Source organism: Rhinolophus sinicus, chromosome 2 (genome assembly GCF_057876585.1).
Source record: "Rhinolophus sinicus isolate RSI-liver-muscle chromosome 2, RSI-T2T, whole genome shotgun sequence".
NCBI lineage: Eukaryota > Metazoa > Chordata > Mammalia > Chiroptera > Rhinolophidae > Rhinolophus > Rhinolophus sinicus.
The window spans coordinates 168,608,061-168,634,585 of record NC_142502.1 but is presented as its reverse complement, the minus strand read 5'-3'; the positions used below and the strand labels follow the sequence as shown (position 1 = coordinate 168,634,585).

The 26,525-nt window shown below is 41.4% G+C and overlaps 1 protein-coding gene and 1 pseudogene across 8 annotated transcripts in view; one reads left to right on the top strand and one right to left on the bottom strand.

Annotated features, from left to right (window-relative positions):
• The window catches only part of LTBP1 (latent transforming growth factor beta binding protein 1), a 353,132-nt gene that overhangs the window by 5,567 nt on the left and 321,040 nt on the right, over positions 1-26,525 (top strand). The gene's annotated exons all lie outside the window — the stretch shown is intronic.
• Positions 12,827-13,109, bottom strand: LOC148758949 (non-histone chromosomal protein HMG-14 pseudogene; annotated as a pseudogene).

The window sequence follows — 26,525 nt, the reverse complement described above, 5'->3', positions numbered from 1 at the left end:
GGAAATCACTGCCTGCTGTCTGTCTTTTGGAGCACTCGCTTCACTCTTACTTGGCTCTGGGTCTGGCTGGACCAGGTGGGAGAGGCATCTGTCTCCCCATCACTGTGGAACACATCGGGAGCAGGATTTTCTGTGTGTCATTTTAAGTACCCAGGCTCTGTTCCTTGCTGTAGTACAGATGTGAGTTGAACTGAATGAGCATCTCTGATTTTGTTGTGTTGTAAACACTGCGTTCTAAATCATATACAAAGAATGCCACTTCTTTTTCGTTTGTTTACCTCACCTTTTGGCAATCATTTCCATTTGGTTTTCCTTCCCCTGTTTTCTCTGTGTGGTTATCCTTGCCCAACAGACACTTCTTATTCTGACAGCTTTTCAAGGGCACACCACCTTATTCTGTTTCCTTCTGCTCTCTCTCTCTCTCTCTCTCTCTCTCTCTCTCTCTCTCTCTCTCTCTCTCTCTCTCTCTCTCTCTCTCTCTCTCTCTCTCCTGCCCTGGCATGGCCCAAACTTTAAGACAACTTTTCCTTTCTTCCTGCCAATTTTAGAATCTTTCTGCTCAACATCATCTGATAGAGATTTGGGGCGAAGTAAAATGAATGTGTAGGATTTTCCCTGTAATTTTAGATCCCCAAATACTTCTCTTGGCCAACGACACTATTCCCTGTGGCTTTTCCACTCCACCACATTTGAGTAATATTGTTGGCATGGACATAAGTAAACAGTTTGCGAAATGTCGTGTTTTGTAATTAGGAGATGGATGGGCTGGTTTTTGAATACATGCCTTTGGTTCTACTGTACCAGAGGAAAATGAGTTTTGCTGATGGATGGGAAGACAAAGTGGAGAAAGGTGTTGCTTTCCACAGTTGATGTGGTCAACTTTTCTGAACCGATGGAATCAGTTACTCAGGGTAACAACGCAATGGTTGGAGGGGAACCTTCAGAGGTATTTTGGTAATGAGTTAACGGAGGATCTTCACAGAGGAGATCGATGTAACCAGAAAAAAGCCACTGGGGGGAAATACGTAATAAAATTAAGAAAATATTATAATAATGAGGACCTTTTGTCCTTATAGATTTGAAAATATTTATATTGCTTGTAGCATTACCAAACAATTCCAATCTCACCTTCAATCTCGTAAGAACTTTATTATTGTTATTATAAATTGAAAGTAGAATCTCTAGCCACCCATATGTATTTCATTTTAACATCATATCAAGTGGATAGTTACTACCAATTAGCATCTTCAAAATATGTTTCATTGTAAAGGCTGTTTAAGTCGGCTAAGACATACGACCTCACTTTGATGACTCATTTGCTACACTGATTCAAGAGTGGGGGTACTTTTCTGCCTCTGCCATTAGCTGTGATGGGGGTACTTTTCTGCCTCTGCCATTAGCTGTGATGTTTCAAGCAGGTGAACTCATTAACTCTTCTGAGACTTTTCAAGTTGAATAAAATGAATGGGGAGATTACTATTCATTACCCAACTTAATTCAGTGCATTCTTGTGAATGTTTAACACTTCTCACATTGTATTGCGCGCGCGCACGCGCGCGTGTGTGTGTGTGTGTGTGTGTGTGTGTGTGTGTGTGGCTTCCCAGCTTGAATGTGAGTTCTGTGAGGGTAGGTATCATACATAGCCATCTTTTTATCCTCAGTACCTGGTAAGTACACATGGACTTTTATGGAATGAATGAATGATTTAATGAGTGACTAAATGAATGGATTTATTGGTTGCGCTTTCACTGCACCCCTCTGTGTACTAGTTGCTGGCACACAGAGGTGTTTAGTACTATGAAGAAAATAAAGCAGGGTCGTAGGTGAGAGGATGGTGGAGTTGGAGGAGGGGCCTGTGGTCAGGGAAGTCCTTCTAAGAAAGTGACATATGAGACCTGTGTGATACAAAAGGGTCTGGAGGAGGAGTGTTTTAGGCCCAGAGAATAGCTAGCACAAAGGCCGTCAGGTGGGAATAGGCCTGGCCTGATGCTGGGACCCAGAAGTGAATATTGGGTCCACCGTGAGGGCTAGAGTAATAGGTGATAAGAGAGACAGGACTGGATACCCAATCAGGTCCTGTTGGCTATGGAAGACCATAAATAAGATAATAAAGGGGACTTAGAAATGCAAGTGGATTTTATTATTAAGAAATTGGTATTTTCAGCCCTTCTTTGAAGGCGTGGAAAAGAATGTTTTAAACAGAAAGTTCATTCAGTCATCTTTACTGCTATTTTTTATTGATAAATAAAATTGCATATAGAACAGTGAAGTACCCAAGGCCATGCACAAATTATTGTCATAGCCTGACTGCTGGCGTTGTGCCCCCATTGCCAGACTAACCCCATGCTGATTGGAAATATCCCTCTCCCCACCATGGCTCTCCCGAACTGTGGCAGAAAAGTGACACTTTCACTAAAGCCAGAAGGCTAGACTTAGGATGAAAGTTGGAGGGTTAGAAAAAGTCTCTGGTCACAGCTGTGTTAAAAGGCAAATGAGTGGGGATCCTCACTTGGTACTAAATACAAAATAAAATGTCAAATCCTTTAGAAACTGAAGATGACGGTCCTGGTCTGGTGACCATAGACAATTTACAGAGAACAGGTAGGATGTGTTAAAGTGAGAGTATAAAAGTTTTGGAATACATTTGAATGCAGTTCTGTGGTTTTGTTCACCCCTACCCCCTGCATCTAATTTACAAGTTGTGGGATTTGCCAGAGGTAGGTGCAAAGGCAGCTTTTGCTGGGCATTTTGGGTAGTCACTCACCATCTCTGGGTGATTTTGTTCCTGTTTGTAATGGGATTAATAGCCCCTGTTGGCTCCACCTCCCGTTTTGTAGTAGACACTAAATAAAATGCGGTTCATGAAAAGGCTTCCCCAAAGAGCCATATAAACATAAGGGATATTACTAATGAAGTTTTTCTGGCCATTCTGTGAAAATTTTTCAGTTTGTGACAATTTTCTTTATAATGTGTTGGTATATTTCTTGTCTTGAACAATAGAATGCCTCGTATGTTTCAATGGGATTTTGATGATTACAGATCTTGTGTCTCAGGTTTTTACATTGATCATCCCCATTAATCGATGGTCTCTCCGGGCACCCCCTGGAAGTTGGTTTGAAGATAAGCAAAAATACCTAAATCTCCACTTTAATCCCCCACCCCCACACTGTGATTTGCTTTATTCTCCTAAAAGTAGGGTGCGGGCAAAGATGAGAATCCTTCATTTGAGAGAGGTTTCTTTCTTTCTTACAGTGATCCTGAAAAGGTTATGTTTGTCCAAAATATCGTAGTAATTGGAGGTGAAATAATGACAGACGATAAGTGAATTAAAGGCAGGGACCTTGTTTTGTTTTACATTTTATCCATTAGGAAGTTGGCCTACACGGCAGTTCTGTGTACACAATAGACCCTCAGTAAGCTTCCTTGATTAATAACCATTACAAGTCACTTTTGTTTCTGAGGGAAAGACCAGCTGAAATTCATTTAAATCAGGGGATACCGAGATTATATTAAGCATTTCCTTTTGTTATGAGAGAATGAATATTAACAGCAAACCTCCCTGTGGAATAGTTTTTACTGCTCTGTTTTAAGTGTTAGAGGCTCTCGCAAAACTCTCTGGCACAGTTGCCCCATTCCGTCCTATAGTACAGACTGCTTTAATGGCACTTCGCAGACCTAGTGGTTCTCAAAGTGTGTCCTGGACCAGGGGCTGCAGCATCACCTGGGACAAATGCACGTCCTCTGGCCCTACTCTAGACCTGCTGAATCAGGCCTGGGGCCCAGGACTCTGTGTTTCAACAAGCTCTCTAGGCCATGCTGATACAGTTGGGGTTTGAGAAGCACTGCTCTAGCTGAACCATCTCCTCCTTTTCCACACCCCCCTGACCCTTTTCATGGGCGGAGGGAGGAGCGGTACAGGGAAATTGACTCCTTTGGACTCCAGGCCTTGGGGACTAGAAGCTTGTGTTTTCTCTCCGTTCCCAATGGAATGGAGAAATTTCCCAGTCTCCCATGGGAACCTCGTGATCTGAACACATTCCGTTCTGTACTGCCTATTCCATTCCATACGCCTGCGTTTGGCACCAGAGAAGCCATGTTGCCTTTCAGTGAATGTGAGTGTTGTACCTGTGTACATTCCTTGTCCTATTCTGATCTTTAACATGGAAGATGCTTAAACCACACTTCATAGTCTTCAAAGCTGCATTTATCAAGGTGTGGTCTTTGGACCCTCCCCTTCCCCCAATCACAATGCCCATGGGATGTGTAGCAAATGCAGGCTGTGGGGCCCCACCCTGGCCCTGCCAATTGGAACCCCCAGGAGTGATCCCATGACTCTTGTTTTCATAAGCATCCAGCTGACCGATCCTCACTGAAGCTTAAGGACCCTGGGTTTGAAGTGGTGTGCCAGAATAAAGGATGTCAAAGACAAGGAATGATGAGAAGAAAGGTATCGCAAAATTAGTAAAAGTAATAGGAATGAATGTGACATTGTGTTGTAGAGACGGATGCCATTACTTGTTTCCAAAATAGTTTCAAAGTGAAATGAAGAGCAAGTTCTTGTTTAGGATGAAATTTTCTTGTGTGAAGATGAGGACGTTCAGGCAGAGAGGGAGCATTGCACTTGGGATCCTGGAAGTTGCTTGGGGAATGCATCAGATGCTTGGAAACCCGGTTAAGAATTTCAGCCACGTCACACACTTTTTTTTTTTTAAATTAAAGTTTATTGGGGTGACAATTGTTAGTAAAGTTACATAGATTTTAGGTGTACAATTCTGTATTACATCATCTATAATCCCATTGTGTGTTCACCACCCAGAGTCAGTTCTCCTTCCATTACCACATATTTGATCCCCTTTTACCCTCATCTACGACCCCCTTTCCCCCTTACCCTCTGGTAACCACTAAACTATTGTCTGTGTCTATAAGTTTTTGTTTCTCATTTGTTTGTCTTGTTCTTTTGTTGTTTTTGGTTTATATACCACATATCAGTGAAATCACATGGTTCTCTGCTTTTCCTGTCTGACTTATTTCGCTCAGCATTACACTCTCAGGATCCATCCATGTTGTCACAAATGTTCCTATATCATCTTTTCTTACCGCCGAATAGTATTCCATTGTGTATATATACCACAACTTCTTCATCCATTTATCTACTGAAGGACATTTTGGTTGTTTCCATGTCTTGGCCACCGTACACAAAGCTGCAATGAACATTGGAGCACATGTGTCTTTATGTATAAATGTTTTCAGATTTTTTGGGTAGATACCCAGGAGAGAATTGCTGGGTCATACGGTAATTCTATTCGTAATTTTTTGAGGAACCTCCACACTGCTTTCCATAACGGCTGCTCCAGTCTGCATTCCTACCAACAGCATATGAAGGTGCCTTTTTCTCCACATCCTCTCCAACACTTGTTACTATTTGTCTTGTTGATGATAGCCATTCTGACTGTGGTGAGGTGATATCTTATTGTGGTTTTTATTTGCATTTCTCTGATGATTAGTGATGTTGAGCATTTTTTCATATGTCTATTTGCCATTTGTACGTCCTCTTTGGAGAAATGTCTCTCCAAGTCCTCTGCCCATTTTTCAATTGGGATGTTTGTTTTTTTGTGTCACACACTTTTATTAGCTGTGCACTTAGGAAACGAATGGCCTGTTCTAAAAGCCTTGGGCAAAAAAGCTAAAGAAGGAGTTGGTTTGCTTGTCCTGTGAAAATGGGACTATTTTCCCCATTCCATATCTTTTTTTTTTCTTTCTGCAAAATAAATTAATGCAAAGACACTTCACCTGGTATTGAAGAAAAATTAGATCTTTTAAAAACATGTTCCTCTCCAAGTAGAAAGACATTATTTTTGAGGAGGGGGTAGGACACATTTCAATCATCAGTTATCGTGTTAATAGTTAGACCTCATTAAAAGTAAATATTGTATATTTTCTTCCCAGTGTAAGCTTATAAAGGTTTCCAGATAGCTGCATGCTACTTTTGGTGAAGCACCCAAATGTTTAAATACCATGTAGACAAGGCTGCAGTCTTAGACAATGGTGCTCAAATTTTGAAAAGACCCAAATTTGAGGGATTGTATAAAAATGTGGATTTTCAACAAACTTTAGTTCTCATTCCTTCAATCTCTGGGTAAACACATAAAGAAAAACAATTGCCACCATTTTTATAGTGGAGTTATCTCTGTATATGTCCTTAGAGATCTATTTCTTATATTTGCCTCAACCTTTCATTTCAATTCACTAACTTTTTCCGAAGTGCCTGCTGTATAGAAGGCATTGTGCTGTGGGCTAAGAAGACATGTAGTTAAGATCCTGCCCCGTGGAGCTTCCAGTGTGTCCTTCTGTTTCTGAAGGAAGGATATAGCTAATTTGAGGCTTTCTAGGGATGTTTTCTGCTGTAAGTTGCAGGTGCAAAAAGGTGCCTTTTATCTCTCCTGTGCCTAGTATATAGTAGATACTAATAAATATTTTTTTGAATAAATTAATGAATGAATCTTTCATGTCTTTCTGACCTTGTTGGGTCAATTAGTTGAGTCTTGTAAACCTAGAAGAGTGAATTCGGTTTGTCTGTATCTCTGAGGTAAATTCAGACTCTCAGCTGCCAGGCAGAGGGTCAGCTAGGGCTTTTAGGATGATGTTGGTGAGGAAATGGATTGACTGGAGGGTAATGCAGAGGCAGCCAGGGCTCAGTGAAGCGGATGTCTGCAAGGTTGGGTTGGATTCCCAGGCTGGGTTAGGCTGGGCCCTTTGGTTGTAAAGGAAAAGAGGCTGTTTATGGCCAGGTAACTGGGAGGCCTGCAGTTAATGCCGGCTTCAGGCCTTGCTGCATCTAGGAGTTCGAATGGTCATATCAAGACCAAATTGGCTACATAATTTGCAGGGCCAGTGCAACATGAAAATGTGGGAACCGTTGTTAAAAAACATTGACCTAATGGTAGGTTAAGTGTTAGCTATTGTGAATTTCTAAGGACGAATAATAACAACCAAGTGTAAGTTTTGCATTTTATTATTTGGGAACTGCTTTATTGCTCCAATGCTTATTCTGTGCATATGCAGTTGACAGCAGTCTCTGGCCAATTAATTCACAGTCTCACATGTTATGATCTCTGGGCGTTGCCCATGACTGGAGTACTTAGAGCTCACATTTAATTTTCAGATTTCAACCCAGTGATGAATATTTGTCACTGATCACATGGAGACAAAGTATAGGGTACGTAAAAATCTATGTTTTTTAAAGTTTGATTTAGTTTTCGTACCTTTCTTATAAAGTTCTAATGGAGTTCCATTTTAAACATTTCACTTAGAAACACATGGAGTGAGTTTCCCAAAGCTTAACATTCTTGGGTTGGAGTTATATTATTCTTTACTATTTACTTACATTGTTTACATGAAGCCTGGTGTGGGGTCATTAACCACATTTTCAGGAATTTGGATGCTTTTCATATAGGTTTCTTGAATACCCATTTTTGATGGCTGTTTTATAAACTGTTGAATGTGTGTGTGGGGGGAGTGGTTTTCAGATTCATAGCACAGCATTGCAAAGCAGCTGTGCGGAGAGAAATTACTAAGGTTTCAGTAGTAATTTTTATGACTCAGTTTGGCATTGTAATTCTACCTGTCTGTGCAGCATTTTTGTTTGGGTAGAAGACAAATTAACTAAGCTTTTGGGTGACACATAAGGAAAGATACACCTAAGCATTTTCCATGAAGAAATTAGTCACCCCTTTAACTGTTTAAGGCTGTGGAGTGCCATCCTTTCTCTCGGGGAGCAGTGGCATTTGTTCATCTCTCACAGATAAACAGTTTACTTTCAAAGATTATTATAACTACTACTGCTGTCTCAAAGTAGAATTATATAGTTAATAAAGATAGCTGCAGCAGATTTTTGAAAGTGTGATGACAAAATTGTGACTTGAGAGAAGAAAATGCTTATCTTTTGCTTGGATTTGTGAGTCATTTTGCTTTTTATCTCATATCACAGAACTTGTTGCTAAAAGTTACAAAACAAAATATGATCTCATATCACCTTTCTTTTTTAGTATTTGCCTACATTAAGTACCGTGTTTCCTGGAAAATAAGACCTAGTCAGACAATCAGTTCTAATGCGTCTTTTGGAGCAAGAATTAATATAAGACCTGGTCTTATTTTGCTATAAGACCAGGCATAATATAATGTAACGTAGTATAATATAATACATATATAATATAATATAATATAATATAATATAATATAATATAATATAATACCGAGTCTTATATTAATTTTTGCTCCAAAAGACGCATTAAAGCTGATTGTCTGGTTAGGTCTTACTTTCGGGGAAACAGGGTACCTGCAACTACAGAAGATTTAAGCCAACACATGTTTTAATGGACGTCAGGTGTCCAGAATTGCATTAATCATACTTTTTGGATCATTACACACTATCATTATTACTTGCAAACAAACTTTTATGATTCTAATGACTTGAATGTTTTCTTGAATTATAGTGGTATAATTTTACTTTCCACTAAAGTTTGCAAAATAATGACCACCTGAACTATTGGAATATTAAGCTGGCTTTTAGTGGATTTGGAATATGTTTTAAAATCACATAGACTTTCATGATAAAAATAAACGTTTGGGATCAGAGGTTGAATTCATTGGCTTCTTAGGCTTTTTATCGTTACACAACTTCAGGATTACGTGACACATTGATGCTTGGCTAAGTGACATCGGATAAGGTTTCAGGGAACTGTTCTCAGTTGTTATAACATGACAGAACGTGCTTCTCATCTTCCTGACAACGGGAAACGGGTGGCTTAGAATCCTATTTGGAAATGACCTAGGAAGTCAGTCATCTAATCCAGCTTCCTTATCCTTATTCCAACCCAGGAAACTTCAGGCGCCTCTGCCACAGGCCACTTAGACTGCACTTGCTTGAATCCTTGTAGAGACAAGAAGCTCACTCCTTCACGACCAACTCTTCTTTTACAGACAACTTTAATTGTGAAAAGTAAAATTGTTTTTGTAGAGCTTAAACGTGCGTCCTTATAACTTCCATTAATTTGCTAGTATCGTTAATTTCTACTTGCAGATGACAAAAACAGCCAGTATTTTAAAACAAAAGGAATGCTTCAAAGTATTCATGGAGGTGGGAGCGTTACATGTAACTTCTGACTCTTACATTTTCTCAGTGAGCTTCTCATCGATAGCATCTCACAGCATCTTCCAGACTCAGCAAGTATTTGTTGAGTGTCAGTCATATGCAAGGTGCTCTCCTCAGTGCTGGGGTAGAAGACGTGGCAACACAAAGATGAGTTGGTTCTTGTCACCCAAGAGTATGCTGCAGTGTGAAGTGGATCAGAGAAGCACACAGATTGATACAAGAGGGAAACCAAGTGCCACTGGGGTTCAGAGGAGACGGATTGATATCAAACTCAGCTGTGTTGGACATATTCCCCAGCAGGGTTAGGAGGGAATTGAGGTTGGTTGAGGTAGGTGGGTAGGATGTTTTTGCAACGTGAGTCTGGGAGAAGGGCGTTCCGGGCAGATAGGTCAGTGTGAACAAAAGCCCAGGGGTGAGAAGCATGAGTTGTGTCCGCACGTGGGGGGTCGGATTTGCTCAGCTTATAGGATGCTTGTAGAGGAAGGGACGGTGATAAGGGTGAAGCGGCAGGTTGAGCCAAGAGCTGGGGGAGGTTTGATCCAGCAGCAGCATGATGCCGCTGCAAGAGCACATACCTGGATTTGACTGCAGATACTGTCATGGAGCCTCTGCGTCCCATACTGAAAATGGAGATCTGTGCCCATTGTAAAGATGACAGGACCTAAAAGTGAGGAATCCAGCACCCTGCCTGGTATGTAGCAGAGGCTTGTTAAATGACAGCTGTTAGGATTTCAGAATTTGATAGGCTTAGAGAAGCTGGGAGTGACACAAGCAGATTCTGCAGTGGGGTGCAAGGCAGTTTGCAGAGAAAGACTGACGGCCTCAGTTCAGAGAGAAGGTGTAATGATAGTGGTGACAGTAGGGAGTAGAAAAGGTAGGGGTGAAGGGGCGCAGAGACATCGATTGAGGAGGTAGAATCAGATTTAATGTTCTGGGCAGGAGGAAGAGGAGAGCGAGGTCACCTCAGGATTTTGTGGGGGAAGGAGGGCAGGCAAGAAGGGTGAGTTCGGTATTGGGCATATTGAGGTGGAAGTCCTTCAGGGAGAGGGAGAGGCTGTGGAGGTGGGAAAACGTAGCGAGGGGAGAGTCACTGCATCCAAGAGCGTGTGCTCGGGATGCAGGCGGGAGCAGGTGCCACAGAAGCAGGTGCCACGGGGCCCCGATTGCGTGGACCCTGTAGTCCATCCTTGAGTATAGACAAGAGGAACCAGAACCAAAAAAGTGGCTCATTTAAAAGCAAAGAAAGGAATGGATTCAAGAGACACAGTGAAAGGAAAATTAGTGGAGACAGCCTGACAAATGATTCCCAGCGTCTTAGCGTTCTCAGGGAAAAAAACCAACACAATCATCACATTGTTTGTACACACACACACACACACACACACACACCCTCATATATACAAGTTCAGTCCAAACACCGGCTATTATTTAGGCCTGTTATTTTCCTCAGAACACCCTTTAGGAAATCCTCTGCTCTCCCAGAGAATGTGTCTATATTTAGAAGACTTTTAGAGAAAGCCTATTGTTAAATTTCAGTTTACAGGCTAATCACTAAGAGACCGTAGAAATGTAAATCACACGTCCCCCTACTGAGTGAGTGGGCAGTGGGAAGAATGCTGCCTTTTTTGTTCTATTGAAGCCCACGAGGTGAAAACATAATTCAGTCCTTTGTGACCCCAGGGAATCCAAGAAGGGCATCGCTGGAAGGGACCACACTGACCACCTGGCCTGACCCCCTGCATAAAGAATGAGGAAACTGAGGCCCAGAGCATTGTGACTCATCCAAGGTCACAGCTCATTAGAAGCAGAGTCTGGAGCTTGATGTTGGATGTTCCTGCTGCTTGAAGTAACCCATTCATCCCAGGCCAGGACCTCTGCGCTCCATTTCTCAGTGGATGGCCCAGACAAAAGGGGTCTTCAGCTAGGAGTGTGTGTCTATATGCGTGCGTGTGTAGGGAGTTGTTCAGGGACCATCCAACTACAGAGTCTGAGAGCTGGATTGTGGGAAAGAGCAGTGGATTGACCCTAGTGATTATTCCAATGCCCTTGTAATTGTTAGAACTTTCTAACAAGTGTCCCACAAGCGAAAGTGCTGTTTGGTGGTGGGTGCAAAAGTAATTGCGGTTTTTGCAATTATTTTTAACCTTGTAAACCACAATTGTTTTTTGCACCAACCTAATAAAACATGAAGCATGAACTCCTCGTCATGGGATATATTTAAGTAGAAGCTAAATATCCACCTGTCAAGTTAACAATAGTTATCATTCACCGAGGCTGACTGCTGTGCCTGGCTCAGGTCTGTGTGTGTTTCAGGGATTATGTCTCATTTTATCTTTAGTGTCTTTATGAGATGGGTACCATTATTATACTGATTTTATAGAGTAGAAGACTGAAACACCACAGCGATTAAGTAACCTGCCCACGGTGACCTAGCCAGTGAGTGGTAGAAACAGGATTATCCCCATCTTTTGACCCCAGAGCCTACATGCTTATTCTGTGCCAGTGGTTCTCAACCTTTGCTGCACGTTAGAATCTCTTGGAAAGATGTAAAAAAATCCTGGTTCTCAGACTACCTCCCAAACCAGTTGACTCAGATTGTCTGGGGGTAGGACCTACATGGATTTTTTAAAAAGCCCCTCAGATGATTTCAACCCGGCAAGGCTGAGAACCACTGAAGCGCAGCATAGCTGGTGGAGCTATCGTAGGACAGTGCTTCCCAAACTGATCGCACAGGAATCTCCTGGAGTTCGTAGTAAAATACAGATCCTGCTCCAGAAGGTCTGGGGTGGGCCTGAGATGCTGCATTTTTTTACAGGTGCCTGGTGATGCTGTGCTCCTTTATGCTGAGTTTCCTTTATAGGCTAAAGGCTAATCATCAAGGTCCCTTCTTTTTTTTTTTGTCATCGAGATTTTATGCGTTGTCTTGAGGATAAGTACACAGACATTTCAATTTGTACACAGTTCTTAATGGACATTCCAAAAACCTAATAAGTCATGTAGTTGTGATTCTTTTTAAAACAGTTATTCCAGTGACTTTCCAGCTTAACATTTAGAGGCTAATTTTCCTTAATAGAATATCAAGTACCAGTATCTTCAAATGTTGACACACTGTTACATCAAAGTCTCACTAATGCACAATTTCTTATCATATACACGACATACTCAAATTTTCAATCTTTCACAGCACATTAACAAAATGACTAGGAAAACTGGACTCCCAACACCAAAGGTGTTACAGAGTGCACAGAATCCTGACAGGGAGAACTAAGATCAAGGAGTTGGTTTTGTTCAGGAAAAAACTCTACCAAAAACATGGGAATAGAAGGAATGTAAAATGTTCATCATATATTAAATGCACAACTGACTCCAAACTGTCATTTAGTATGCTTTGTATTAGAGGATATAAAAACTTGACACCCAAGACAATCAAAGCCTCCCCTATTCAATATCCCACTATTTCCTGGTTGTACCAAAAAATAAACAACCAGCAAATGATTTCACCTCTTAAAAAAAAGTATTTACACTTAAAAAATGGGATGAGGTGAAATTCCCTCCTTCTTAAAAATGTTTCTAGAACTACTAAAAAACTTGCATTTACAAAATAGTTGGTAAAAAGTATGCCTCTGGATTGTGCAAGAAGGGAGACGGGCCACTGATAAGACGTAGTACATGATATTAATCAGACTTGGCTTCTTTCTCTCCTGCTTTATCAGAGGCTGGACTCACCTCGTTTTTAGTTTCTCTCTTTTCTGAAGGTAAATCTTCAGTTTCTTGTTTAGCCACTTCGGCCTGTTTTCCCTTTGCTCCCCTTGTCCCTTTTGTTTGCACTTTATTGTCTGCAGATGTATCCTTTCCTGCTGCCTTTTTTGGCTTCATTTCCACTTTTGCAGGAGCTCGTCTTGGGTTCTTCCTTTGCTGCTCTCTCTCTCCTCAGAGTGACCTTCTTCTTGGGCAACATGGTGGCGGGACCCACGGTGGGGGCCAAAGTCCCTTCTCACTCAAAGATTTTGTGGCTGTGCAGTCAGAACTACCAATGTATTTGTGATTTTGCTAAGTTAAGTGTCAGCCCTCTACTAAGTACATTACATACATATTTCCTGTCCTCTTGACAGCCCCCAAAGGAGGAGGTATCATGTCCCCCATTTTACAGATGAAGAAATTAAGGCCTTCTGAGCTTTGCCAGAATCCTAGCCTGAGTCTTCTGAATCCAGCACCTGTGCGGTGAGCTGCGATGCTATGTGCTTTCCCTTACACATACAGATTTGGTCCTGAGAAAAGTTTTATGGCATTGTCTGTCTTTTCTCATCCCATGGGTTAGGTTTGGAACCCTAGAGAAAAGTCTGCCAGGAAGCCCAGCAGTCATCTGAAACTTTCCTAGTTCCAAGTGTCCTTCTTCCCTCTTCCTGCTGGTGGGCCTGGTGGTGGTTTACGAGACAGTATCAGAGGTGGGCAGTGGTGGCACTTTATGAAATCCATATATGATGTGCAGATGCTATTTCTGGTCAAGTTTGCGGTCAGTACTAGAAATGCTTGTTGCATTTGCAGGATGTAGGTTCTAGACCCAAGTGGGAACCCTGGCCTGGTGGCCACACTGGTCCCTTGAGAAGCTTGCTGTGCTGTGATGCTTGGGCTCCTCCCCAGGCGTAGGAAACGTACGGATTAGGCCTGGTGACCTGTCTTTGAAAGCTCTGCGGGCTTGTTTTAATGTGCACTGATATTTAAACATCCCAGTCTCCATGCTTCTCTAAGTGTGGTCCCTGGACCATCAGCATGAGTGTCACCTGAGAACTTATCAGAAGTGCGAATTTTGGGGCCCCACCCGAGACATATTGAATCGGGACTGGAGGGCTGAGCCCAGTAATCAGCGTTTAAGAAGCCCTCCCGGTGATTCGAAAGTGTGAGAACCACGAGATTCTTGCTGCTCAAAGTGTGATCCACAGACCAGCATTTCAGCATCATCTGGGAGCTTGTTGGAAAAGTAGGGCCTCAGGCCCACCTCTGTCTACTAAACCAGTGTCTTCATTTTAACAGGATCTGTGCGCATTCACGTTTGAGAAGCCCTGCTCCAGACTGTTTTTCTTCCCCAGTTGTGTGCCATACTCTTAGGGGCTTTAAAAAACACCAGTGCCCTTCCCAAGGCAATTCAGGCAGAATCTGTGGGGTTGGGTGGGGCCTGGACATCTAGTTTTTGAAGTTCTCAGATGATTCTAATAGAACAAATGCTGTTGAGACCCACCAGTCAAAGCGTTGGTGCCTAGTTGTCAGCAGTCCTGTTCTCGCACTTCAGGGATGAGACTGTGGGAAGGAATCCTGGCCCCGAGACATCTCCCCTTCCTGCTCCTCCAGTTCCAGAACGGGACTGGACGCCAGGCTCCACGAGTGAAAGCTCATGGACTGGTCCAGAGGACCCCATGCCTGAAGAGATCAGGAAGGATATGTTTTCTTTATAGATAAGAGAGTGAGAGATGGGAGAGGGAGAGATTGAAGGCTGGGGTGGGGGGACCAGATTGATGGAAAACACAGTTTTGTGTAAGGTATAGAAATGAGAGGGATGGAGTCTGTTCTCCCGCCTCAGACTACAGTGCTTCTCATACCTGATGCACATAAGAACCACCTTAACAATAAAGATTCCTGGGCTCTACTCCAGAGAGCCAGCCTCAGTAGGGCTGGAGAAGGGTCCAGGAATTGGCATGAACAAGCTGTCCCCACCAGGGCCCTGCTCTGAGACACACTGCTCAAAGGCTCTGATGTGGCTGATTCAGGGTTATGCCGAGAAACTGGAAAATACAGGACCCCAGGCCCCATCCCCAGTGCTTCTAATTCAGTAGGTCTGGTGGGGCCCTGGAATCAGCATGTTTAATAAGTAGCCCTTGCTTTCCAGACTCTGCTTAGAGACCCTCAGGATTCCACTGACGTATGTCAGGCTCCAAAGGGGAGAGATAAGAGGAGAAGCAAGGTGTGTGTGGCGGGGGAGGGAGTTCAAACACTCACCCCTGCTTTCTCTGTTTCATATATTAAGCTTCAGTGTAAAACTTGATTTGAAGAGAGGATTTCACTTTTTATAAAATTTTGAAAATGAGTCATGGCTGTCCATTGAGGCAGGACCTCTCTGAAGCTGGCAGTATTCTCACCTTTCAAGCCATAGTTCAGGACGGCTTCCCGGCGCCATGACCACCCGTCCTTCCTGTCACTTTGTCTGTCAATCCCTGAGCTGCCTCGTACCTGGCCTGTGATGCTTCTCATCCTGAATGACCCTGACCTCACTTACGGGGTTTCCTGACTGCCTTTTGCCACAAGTACTAAACTACTTTGCAGCAAATGGAATACCGGTCACCCCGGAAGTACCCTTAGCACAGATCCTAGTACCTTAAGACAGTGACTAAAATATGATTGTGGTTCTCACAATTTTTCATGCTTGTTAAAGCATAGATTGCTAGGCTCCGCAGGTCTCAGGTGGGGCATGAGAACTTGCATTTCTAGTGAGGTCCCTGGTAGTGCTGATGTGGCTGGTCCAGGAACCACTCTTAGAATCACTGCCTTACGCCTCAATAATGTTGATACACCTGGTGCCCCATTCCCCTGCTGGATGTATTTTCTCATTGGGTAGTTTTTCCTTTGGTGTTAAAAGTATATGAGGAGAGGAAATGTATTGCCTGAAGAGTAAACAGTGAGTGGCATGAAGATCTCAGTGTAAATTAGGATTGGGGTTCAGTCCTGTATGTACTGATTTGGTTTTGCCGGGCTCACCCATCAAGCTGACAGCCATTTACAATGTAGTTTCTGCATGAAAGTGCATTGCACAGTGTGTTCCCTTGCTACTCACCAAATAGATGCTACGAAAAAGGGTCAAAGCAGTGACAAGGATGTGGCAATAGTTTCTCGTTGCCCAGGGCTTGGTCAGGCGAGAGTATGACAAACTGTCGCTGAACACTGGTTATGAGAGAGGTAAATATTTTCTCTTCTCTGAAACAAGTAGGAAAAGGACAAAAGTGTTCTGTATTAAATAGTATTTTCAAGGACTCCCCTCCTAAGAATCCCACACTCTGGCCTAGAGCTGGGCCTGGTGGTAAGGCAGAGAGAGGTGTCCTCCCAGTAGCCAAGCAGAGGCAAGCTCACGGACCATGCTGTCTGGGTCGAAGGTTATCACCAGCCACTGTGGGAAATCCTCCTCAGTTGTTTGACCAGGAAAATGACTATAATTATTGTTATATTTGAAACAATAGCTTCTTCTGTAGTGGTTCAGCTCTGTCTCTGTTGGAATCTATTTAATTTTAGTTTTCAGCAGTACACCTGGGCAACACCACTTACTACTCTTGAACAAATGCAAAGGTTTAGTTAAGGTAATTACATTTGTGCAGGTGGTGGGGCCATTGTCTGTGGGATGGTGAAAAGAAAATGTGTGTGTTTAATGTTCAGTAGGGTGGGGTCAGGCCAAACCCCTTTCCACTTTCCTGCCTGTGAGGATGGGTCCGCAGCTGTCTGAGAATGAGGATGAATATTTCCAGGTGAATTGAACACAGCTGCTGAGAAGCAGTGTTTGGGAATGCTCTGGAAGGGTAGGACCGAGGTCTCTGCTCCATAGTGCTCTTGGGGGTAGATTTTCCAGCCCTCTTTTTCCTGCCCATTGAAGGAAGTAGAAGGTAAGTGAAACATAAAAAGAGGCCCTGGGCTTGACATTTTAAAAAACTATCCCAAGCACTGTCCCACTTGTAGGTCTGCCCTATTCCACATTGGGCTGACACTTTTGAAATATCAGATTAAGTTTTGTCCTTCCCTCCTAGAATCACACTAGATAGAATAATGAAAACAAGCAAGTTTGATGTGTTTCCTGTGTTCGAGATCCTGTGTTAGTGCTTAGCATTGAGGTGGGTTGTGTTATAGTGGAATTGCATCCTCCATATAATTAATGCGCTTGAACGTCCTTGGCAGAGGGAGAGAGATTGTGTTGAAACAAAGAAATGGTGACCTGTTCAAATACAGAAAGACGTTTTGAGAGAGAGTATGTTGGCTATCCTGAATAGATTTGCAAGAGTAATTTTGACTATAGGTGATTTTCATCTTGGGTGTTGACTTAACTTGTCCTGGCTCCTCCCCAAAAGATGACCCATCTTTCTACTATCTCCACTGTATACATGTTGCAACTGAAGCTTCAAAGGGTTAAATAACTTGTCAAAGGTCATGCAGCTAGTAAGTAATGGAACTCAGATTTAAATTTAGGCATTCGTATTCCAAAACTTATGCTCTTTGCCAATACTGGGACATACGGTAATATACTCAGAGCTACACAAGCGGGTGGTGGAGGAACTTGAAACAGTGCCCATACAAGGAGTAGCTGCAGGAATAGGTATATTAAATCAGGAGAAAAGAAATCACAGGCAGGATGGTAGCAGTTTCTTCAAATACTGTAGAAAGGTGAGTTAAGGAATGGAAGTTATGGGCAGACAGATTTTTACTCAAAATAAGGAAAAGTCTTTTTACAGAGCTGTTCAGAGATGACCTGGGCTGTTGCAGGTAGAGCTCTTTATTGGAGGTGCTTGACTTAGAGAGATTGTAGGGGAATTTCTATGCTTGGATGAGGTCCTGCTTATTCTGAGAGTCTGTGCCTTAAGCTTTGTCTGTAGCTGGGCCAACGTATTTGTATCTGTTGTCATAGATTTCCTTGAGCTTTATGATAAGCTGTCTAATGGAATTGCCTCACATGGACACAGTGATTTTAAACAGCTTTATTGAGATATAATTCACCTGTATAAAATGTACAATTCAGTGTTTTCTCCTATGTATTACATTATTTAAAAAATTGTGGTTATATATAAAATAATATATATAACATAAAATTTGTAAAATAGTACTTGGTTGTGGCCAGTGTTACGAAAATGTACTTGGTAACTTGGCCAGGAAATCACTGGAAAGCTGGCCTCGTCTTTGATCATATGCAGTGCTTGAAAATGTGTAGATATAGAGGCCTGTGCTGGGTCTTCTCCCTGTTTTGTAGGATTCAAGAGGTTATTAATCATTTCTATGCTAATTTTTATTTTGAAGACTTGATCTCATAACCAAGTTTTAAGTGTTAACACTGGGTAATTTAGCACAACAGAATTAGCAGAAGGCTGGGAATGAGATATGGTGACTCTTCTGCAGGAAGACTATTTCAGATATCTATTCCTGCAAGACAAATTACCCTAATGCTTAGTGGCTTAAAACAAACATCACCACTTATTTACTCATGATTTTGCAATTTGGCAGGTCTCAGTAGGGATGGCTTGTCTCTATGTCTACCATGTGGCATCAGCTTGGGTGGCTTTAGTGGATTTACTTCTAGGATGGAGCACTCACATGGCTGGCCAGATGATATTGGCTGTTACTGAGTGGGAGCTCAGCGAAGGGCTGTTGGATGGGGGCCTCAGCTCTCTTCCATATGGGCCTCTCCATGTGGTTGCTTGGGCTTCCTCATAACATGGCGGCTGTGTTCCAAGAGGGAAGAACTGTTGCTTCCTGGCTTTTTTAATGCCTGGGCTCAGAGGTGTCAGAACAACACTTCTGCATTTCTTTAGAACAGTCACAGACCCAGCTCAGATTCAACAGGGAGGGAATATATGCTCCCATCAGAGGAGCAGCATGTACTGATTGGGGTGGGGTGGGGTGGTGGAATTATTTGGGGCTATCTTTAGAGATACAGAGAACCACAATAGTCTTTTTCTCTTTCTTCCTCATTGTGAATCCATAGAAGCCTGCCCCTAATCGTGGTATGAGCTGGTGATCACAAATAATGGGAAGAAATCTAAGAAAAATACAAAAATGTACTAGGAATACGTGATCTTTAGGGAATTGTGGCTTGAGATTTAATTACTGCATATCTGTTAAACAGAAGCTGTGAGAGATTTGTGATTATGGTATTTTTCACAGCTTTATTAAAATCTCTACTTTCAGAATTGTGTAAAGTTTCCTTATTTTCTTTCTGTTAATTATGTTTTTCCAGAATTGATTAGCAGAAAATTTAGCAGTTCTACTTTGTACCAAAACAGAGACAAATACAATTACTATAAAAATAAGTCGGTTATTCATTGCATATTTTGAACAATAAAAAGAATTACTTGGATTATATTTTTAAAAACATCTTTGACCACTTATATTCTTGAAAACCATAAAAACATTAAGAATTTAGGAATAGTGACACCCAATTATCATCATCCATTATTTAACAAATTTGGCATAGTGTTTTAGATGGAAATAGTTAATTTGTTTTAGCGTTAGCAACTTCCAACAGAAAAATGATTGTTAATTTCTGATCTTAATAATTATTTAAATTTCTCTTTGTTTACTGGTTACACATTTTTTACGTTTGAGATGATCAGAGATTCTAGAAGGATCTTAGAGATCAACTAAGTAAAAAAAATTTAAATACATATACGAAGCTAGGCCCAGTATGTGGATAGAATGAGCATTTTACATTCACCATATTACTAGAATAATTTCTCCATTCAGAAGGATGTCAGAAATGAGAAAAGCCATTTAAACAGTTTTAATTTTGTATATTAACATTTTGAAAACAAAGCTTTGTTCATTCCTTTCAACTGTTTGCTGATGAGCCCTTGAAGTCTACAGTTCTGTTTCAGGTTCAGTTGTGAAAATGGTTATATCACATTTCACAGTAATATAGGTAGAAGCCAGAAGACTGATTGTTCGCAAATAGCATCATCTGTGTAGCTTCCTTCCATGTAAAGCAGGGGTGTCCAAACTGTTTTCAACGTTTTTTACCAAGGGCCATATGCGGTAAAATACACAAACAGCCGGGCCACTCACTCGAGGTGAAGTAGGTATCGCCTCACCTGGTTTATTTAAGTAAACTAAATATATTTTTGGAATTTGATGTGGGCCAATTAAAAATGGATTGCGGACCGCAGTTGGCCCGTGGGCCGCAGTTTGGACACCCCTGATGTAAAGGAATGATCTTGTATTTCACAATGAGGCTTTAATTGTTTCTTTTTGGGGTGTAAGCCTAATAATTGTGTTCTCTATATCTGGGCCATGTCCACAGCCTGTCAAATATTTGTGTTCTGCAGTGATGCTCAGGCATCAGTGACATTTACAGAGATTTTTATTTTAGCAAGGAAAGGCTTTGGCATGGCTTGGAGTATATATCTTCCAGGGTATTCCCATCCTTGGTCACATAATACTCTTAATTTACCTTAAAGAACTCTGTCAAAATAAATCAAATGGTAAATTTTTTAAGGCTCTGTCTCATTATAGCTATTATCCTTTATTCAGTTATGAAAATTTGTTTGGAAATATGAGTCTGGAGTGTGAGAACAGTCATACAATAATTTAATGATGCTCTCTGTCATTTTGTTGCCACCCACAACAATTTTATTCTGGATGATTAAGTGTGGGAAAGAAAGAAAAAAAACATAGCTTATTATCTTTGATTCAATGTGAAAGGCTGTTTTAGGCAAATGTAAAACTCCAATAGTAGAAATAAAATTCTATCTCAGACATAGATGGGACCTGCTTCTCACAAGCTTCCTTAAAGGCTATTTTGGGGCATGTGTGGGATGAATTTGGTGCATGGGATAATAATAATAGCTGACACCTGTCCAGGGCTACACAGAACCAGGCACTATCCTAAGTGCTTTGCATATATTCATTTAATCCAGACAGAAACCCTCTTGGTTTTTTAATGGTTCCCATTTTACAGATGGGAAAACTGAGATGCAAAAAAAAAAAAAAAACGGTAACAGAAATACATCTGAGGACACTCAGCTAGTCAGTGTCTGAGCTGAGGCTTGGTTTGGGCTGCCTGGCTTTAGTGAGCTCTTTACCACTAGGTGACACTGCCTAATCAAAGTAAAGTTTAAAAAGTAAAGTCTTAGTCTTTTTTCCCCTTGATTTTAATCCAAGTTTCAGAGACTCAGTTCTCAAGTTGGCAGTCGTTTCGGCCTTACACAGTTTATTTTTTATTGCTCTGATTTTCAGGGGAGCTTCTTTTGTTTAACGTTTTTGGTTGATGAAAATAGAAGAAGTCAGCTTTCAAACAGATTAATAAACATGTTAATAATAGTAGTGCTAGACATATTACTCAATCATAGTATGTTGGGAATAAGTTTCAAAGTAAAAATAATGTAAGTTCCAATATAGTGTAATTATCATAAAGCGTAGTGTATGGTACTCTGTCTCACATTTGTTTAAATTATAGAAATTACAGCCCTTAAAAATTTAAGTATGTTTAAACTAGCCTTTAAACATTTAGCCTTTAAACTAGCCTTTAAACATGAATTAACATTTCTTTTCAAAAAAGTGTTGTTAATTTTTGCCATACTATAAAAGTGATAACAGGCCATTTTAGAAAATCTGGAGTGTGTATAATATGGCATGCACAAAATTAGTAACTTGTACAATTTCACCACTCACAGGTAAATAATTCACGTGAGCATTTAAGTGTATTTTTCTTCCAGCCTCCAGTCATGTGTTCATTCAACAGTCATTTATTAATTATCTTCTATGAGCTAGACGTTATTCTAGGCCCAAGGGAAAAAACCATGAAGAAAATAATCTCTCTCCCCGTGGAACTGATATTCTTGTGGGAGAGAAAGACAATGAAAAGGAAAATGTATAATCTAATGGTGGGTAGGGATAAATGCTTTGAAGAAAAATGAGGCAGAGTATAGGAATCGAGGCCTAGAGACTGCTTTTCTGGAATGAACAGTCCTGGGGGGTTGAGTTATGTGAGGAAGGCTGCCGAGGAACATCTGGGGCAAAACGTTTCAGGTGGGGAACAGCCAGTGAAGGGCCCCACAGTGGAGGCCGGTGTGGTGTGCCCAGGGACTAGCAAGGAAGCCAGTGTGACAGGAGGATGGTGCCAGAGAGTACAGGCGATGACATGGAAGCAGAGACTTGTGGGCTATAGAAACATGGGCTTTGCATTTCACTGAGTGAGATGGGCATCTTCTAACATTGGGAGCAGAGGAGCGATATGATCTTACTTTGATTCTGACAGGATCCCTCTGGCTGCCCTGGTGAGAATAAGCAAGGTATCCGGGAGAAGGGTTGGAGGGGAGGTGGTAAGAAATGTTTAGATTCCGGGTGTATTTGAGGGAAGAGCCAAGAGGATCTGGAGATGGTGTAAGAGAGGAAGGAGTCTCTGTATAATGACAACTTGGTGTTAGGGTGGAAATACTGCCCTCGCTCCAGTTCCTATCTTGAGGTCCTATATCTCTCTGCCTCCGAATGTGACCTTCTTTGGAATTAGGGTCATGCAGATATAATTAAAGAGAGGTCGTACTGAAGAGAAGGGGTGTGCTAATCCAATATGAGTGGTGTCCGCATAAAAACAGGGTATTCGGATGTAGACACACTTAGAAGGAACACATAGAAGATGTGGGGCTAGCAGCTTAACAAGCCAAGGAATGAATGCCTGAGGTGATCAGAAGCTTGGAGAGAGAAATAGCACAAGTTCTCACAGCCCTCCGAGGGAACCCACCCCACTGACACCTTGGTTCCAGACATCTAGCCCCGAGAACTATGACATGATGACTTTCTGTTGCTTAAGCCACCCAGTTTGTGGTGCTTTGTTACAGCAGCTGGAGCCGACTAACGCACATGGCGAGCAACTTGGTGAATGGCGGTGCATTTAAGGGGATGAAGACTAAGGAGGAGCAGGTTGTGGAGTTTGGGGCGGGGGAGGGGAGCCGAGATGCATAGAATTTGAGAAGCCAGTTAGATCTCCACAGGATGCCATCGAGGAGGCAGCTGGACATGGAAATCTAGGGTTCAAATAGGAGGACCAGGCCTGGGATCTAAATTTGGGCACGGTCTAGATGGAAGTCAAAGCCACCGGCCTGAATGAGGTCTGCAGGAGAAGGATCCAAGGACCAAGCACGCCCTGGGAAATGTCAACATTCAGACACCAGGAAGAGACGGAAAAGCCAGAAGGAGACTGAGCATGGGTTGGCGGTGAGGTAGGAAGGGGGCTGGTAGGATGTGACATCTTAGCCAAGGGAAGAAAGTGGTCAGGAAGGAGGGATGCACTGATCCACTACTGCTCTTGTTCAAGAAGGATTGGCAGCCCGAGGTCACTGGTGACTGATGGGATTCGATCCAGTGGACACCTAGAGCTGCCGGGCTGACTGGAATGAGTTCTAGAGAGTCGAGGCTTTTTCTTTTTTTAACTTGGCATTCCATCATAAGCATGATTCCATGTCATTAAAAAATGTCTTTTAAACACTGTCTTCAATGATGGTATCACATTCCGTGATTTTTGTCTAGCCCTTGTTGTTGCATGGGTAGGATTTTTATTATTATTATTATTATTATTATTACTATTTTACCACTATCTTAATTGTCCAACCGTAGTGGACGTATTTGAATATAAAATTTCCTGGCTTTCTTAGGGCTTAATCCTGAAGGATGGCCAGTTGCGTTAGAGAAAGTCCATACCCAGGGACCTCGCGTTGGCTGTGTAGGAGTGGGCTTGTCTTCCTGCACGCCCCTCCTCTATGTTTTCCTGCATTGACTAGAATATCCAGACACTAATGTTTAGTTCTGGGTTTACCCGGATAATGTCTCTGCTGGTTACATTAAATTGTTCTGGACCAGCGTACTGGACACATTGTAAAGAATGTATTGTAATTCCTTTCCTACCCCCTGAACCTGACCTTTTATGAAAAGTCTTTCATGAATCAGTTGAGTCAAGTTGCATTTTGCTTCTTCATGGCTTTGTGGCGTTTCACCACTGACATTTGGCTCCACACTCTGGGCCAGGCTTATGTGTTACTTATTTCTCTCAGCTTTCAGATCTGATCTTAAGTTCATAGTCTCAAGGAAGGTTCTTTCCTAATACCCTGAATCCCACCAGGATGGGCTCCCACTGCACACCATCCATCTCTTTCTGAAATGCTTGCAATGATTAGAATCACTGTTCCTGTCAGTCTTCTGGCCATGAGTTTATGGGCTAGAGATGGTGTTTTCTTGTCCGCTGTGCTATTCATAGGGCATGTGACTGTGCCTAGTGCAGAATTGTTGCTCAGTATTTTCTTGAGTGAAGGACTAAGATTCAGGTTGAACTTGACAAGTGGCCCAAGGGCGCAAAGCTGGGCAGATGAAGGTGGTTCAGACTCCGATCAGTGTGTTTCCATCAGTAGGTGAGCCTGGGCAGGAGGTGGGCTTTTACATCTCCTTAAGGAAACAAACCATCCTAAGAATTCTTTGTATCCTTTTTTGTTTCCTTGAATATAATCACAGATATTTGTCATTTGCCCAATTAGGGCCCCTCATTTCTCATTTTTTCTATGCTATTATATTCTAACACAGAACTGTATGGTGATTTTTTTCCCCCTACATTTATCTGTCCTCTCTACTAGACTCTGATCTCCTTGACAGCAGGAAATTTGTCTCTTTTATCTTTTTATCCACTGTTCTTGGTGCAGTGCTTGCATATTAAGTGGGGAGGGGCTCAATATTTGAATAATGAATGAAGATAATATGATGGGATTTAAACAAGATTTTAGATTTATTGTTTAGGAATGTATGGTCTTCCAATGACCTATAAAGATGTTAATTATAATAATACTTTTTATGTGCGTGATAGCTTACTTTGTAAAACCCAAGATTTGTCAGAAAAACTTGTATTTATACATATGTACTAACATTAGTGCACTAGATGAAATTAAACTATTATTAAAGAAGGTACTCATTGTCTGAATAACAAAATAACATTGTTTTATTCACATTAGTAGGATCAATATTTAAAAAGCTTATAGTATCACTTTATAATTCTAATTTTGAATAGTTATAATACCATACTCGTGTGGTTCTTTTGAATTTTTAATCAGTATAAATAACATTGCTGTGGACAGCTGGACATATCCCTGTGAATAGTGATTTCCTTTTTTGACTATTTTCTTAGGCTAAAGTTCTAGAAATGATGATAGTGAAATATTTGAAACTTGTTGTTAAACTGCTTTCTAAAAGGCTTGTACCATTATACTACGACCTTTGCAGCACTTTAATAATTTTACATCTTTTTAAAAATTATGTAACCTTAATAATGTTTCTTCTCATTTTAGTTTGTGTTTCTTTTGCTGACTTAATTGGGACGTTATACCGCAAGTTTATTTACTAATTCCATTTTCTTTTGTCTTAATTGTCTGTTTCTGTCCTTTTTTCAGTTTTTGATTTTGGTCTTAGTTTGTTAAAGACAACTTTTATTGATTTTCTGAAAATTTTTTTCTGGTTTTTGTTTTCTTTTGCTATTTTAAATCAAATGTTTATTGTAAACTGTAGATCTTTAACTTTGTTTTCTTTTCCTTTTTTTTACTGACTTAAAAAAAAAAAAAGAAAAAAGAAACAAACCCAAAAAAACCTTCATGAAATTGCATAGTAAGACCTGAAACAGAACCCTGAGAAACTGCTGGTGGTTTTTCATTTACGTGACTTATGACTTATTTACGTTGTATTTTGTGAGTGATTTCACAGTTATTGATGGCATTGGGAGGATTGTGTTTGGCCCCAGTGGACCACCTATTTTAAATTAAATCACATGGTAACAAGCCCATTCTGCTGAGCTCGGGCTTTGAGGACCTCAATCTTCCAGAACGTAAGCTCCTGGGGAACTAGGTAGACAGGGCTCAGTACTTGACATAAAGGCATTAAACTCCTGAACAAAGTCAGAGATTCTGCACATAACCTTTGTGACTTGTATTCTGTATAATTTGTGTTACGCTCAACCACCTGCCTACTTGGTTGTTACTGGAGAGTAGATTAGAAAAGCAATGGGGCAGGAAATGGTGGAGAGAAAGCCTGTGCTATTTGACAACCTGACCTGAAGGAGAGAGAACAATGCAAACACACACACACACACACACACACACCCTGATATATTTTACATGGCTTTTCATAATGATCAAAACCCTTAAGTGTTATTAAATGTGTTGGCAGTTGGTTCACCTATCTAGCAAACTCGCTTATGTAGAATTCTTATGTAAGAATTCTTCAATTCTTATGTAGAATTATTCCACAGTCCTGGATAGGAAAGGCATTGGGATGTTATGCTAATATTTTGTGCTCTTTAGGGATTTTGGAGGAAGCTGACCCAGAGACATTTACAAGGAAAGTACAGCATTTATTTGGGTTTGGTACAAGGAGCAGACTGAGTTAGAGTACACTAAAATGTGTGACCTCATGCTATGTTTCTTGTGATCTGATATCACTTAGTGTTATTGAATAACTTCAAAGGGCAGCTGGGAATTACTGTGAAGACACACAGAGCAAAGCAATTTCTCACCTGCTGTCTCTGATCACAGAAGACACAGTTAGACTCATATTTCTCCCGGGACACATGCGGTAGACATGCTGCAACTTGTTTGGAGAAAGGCGAGGGGCC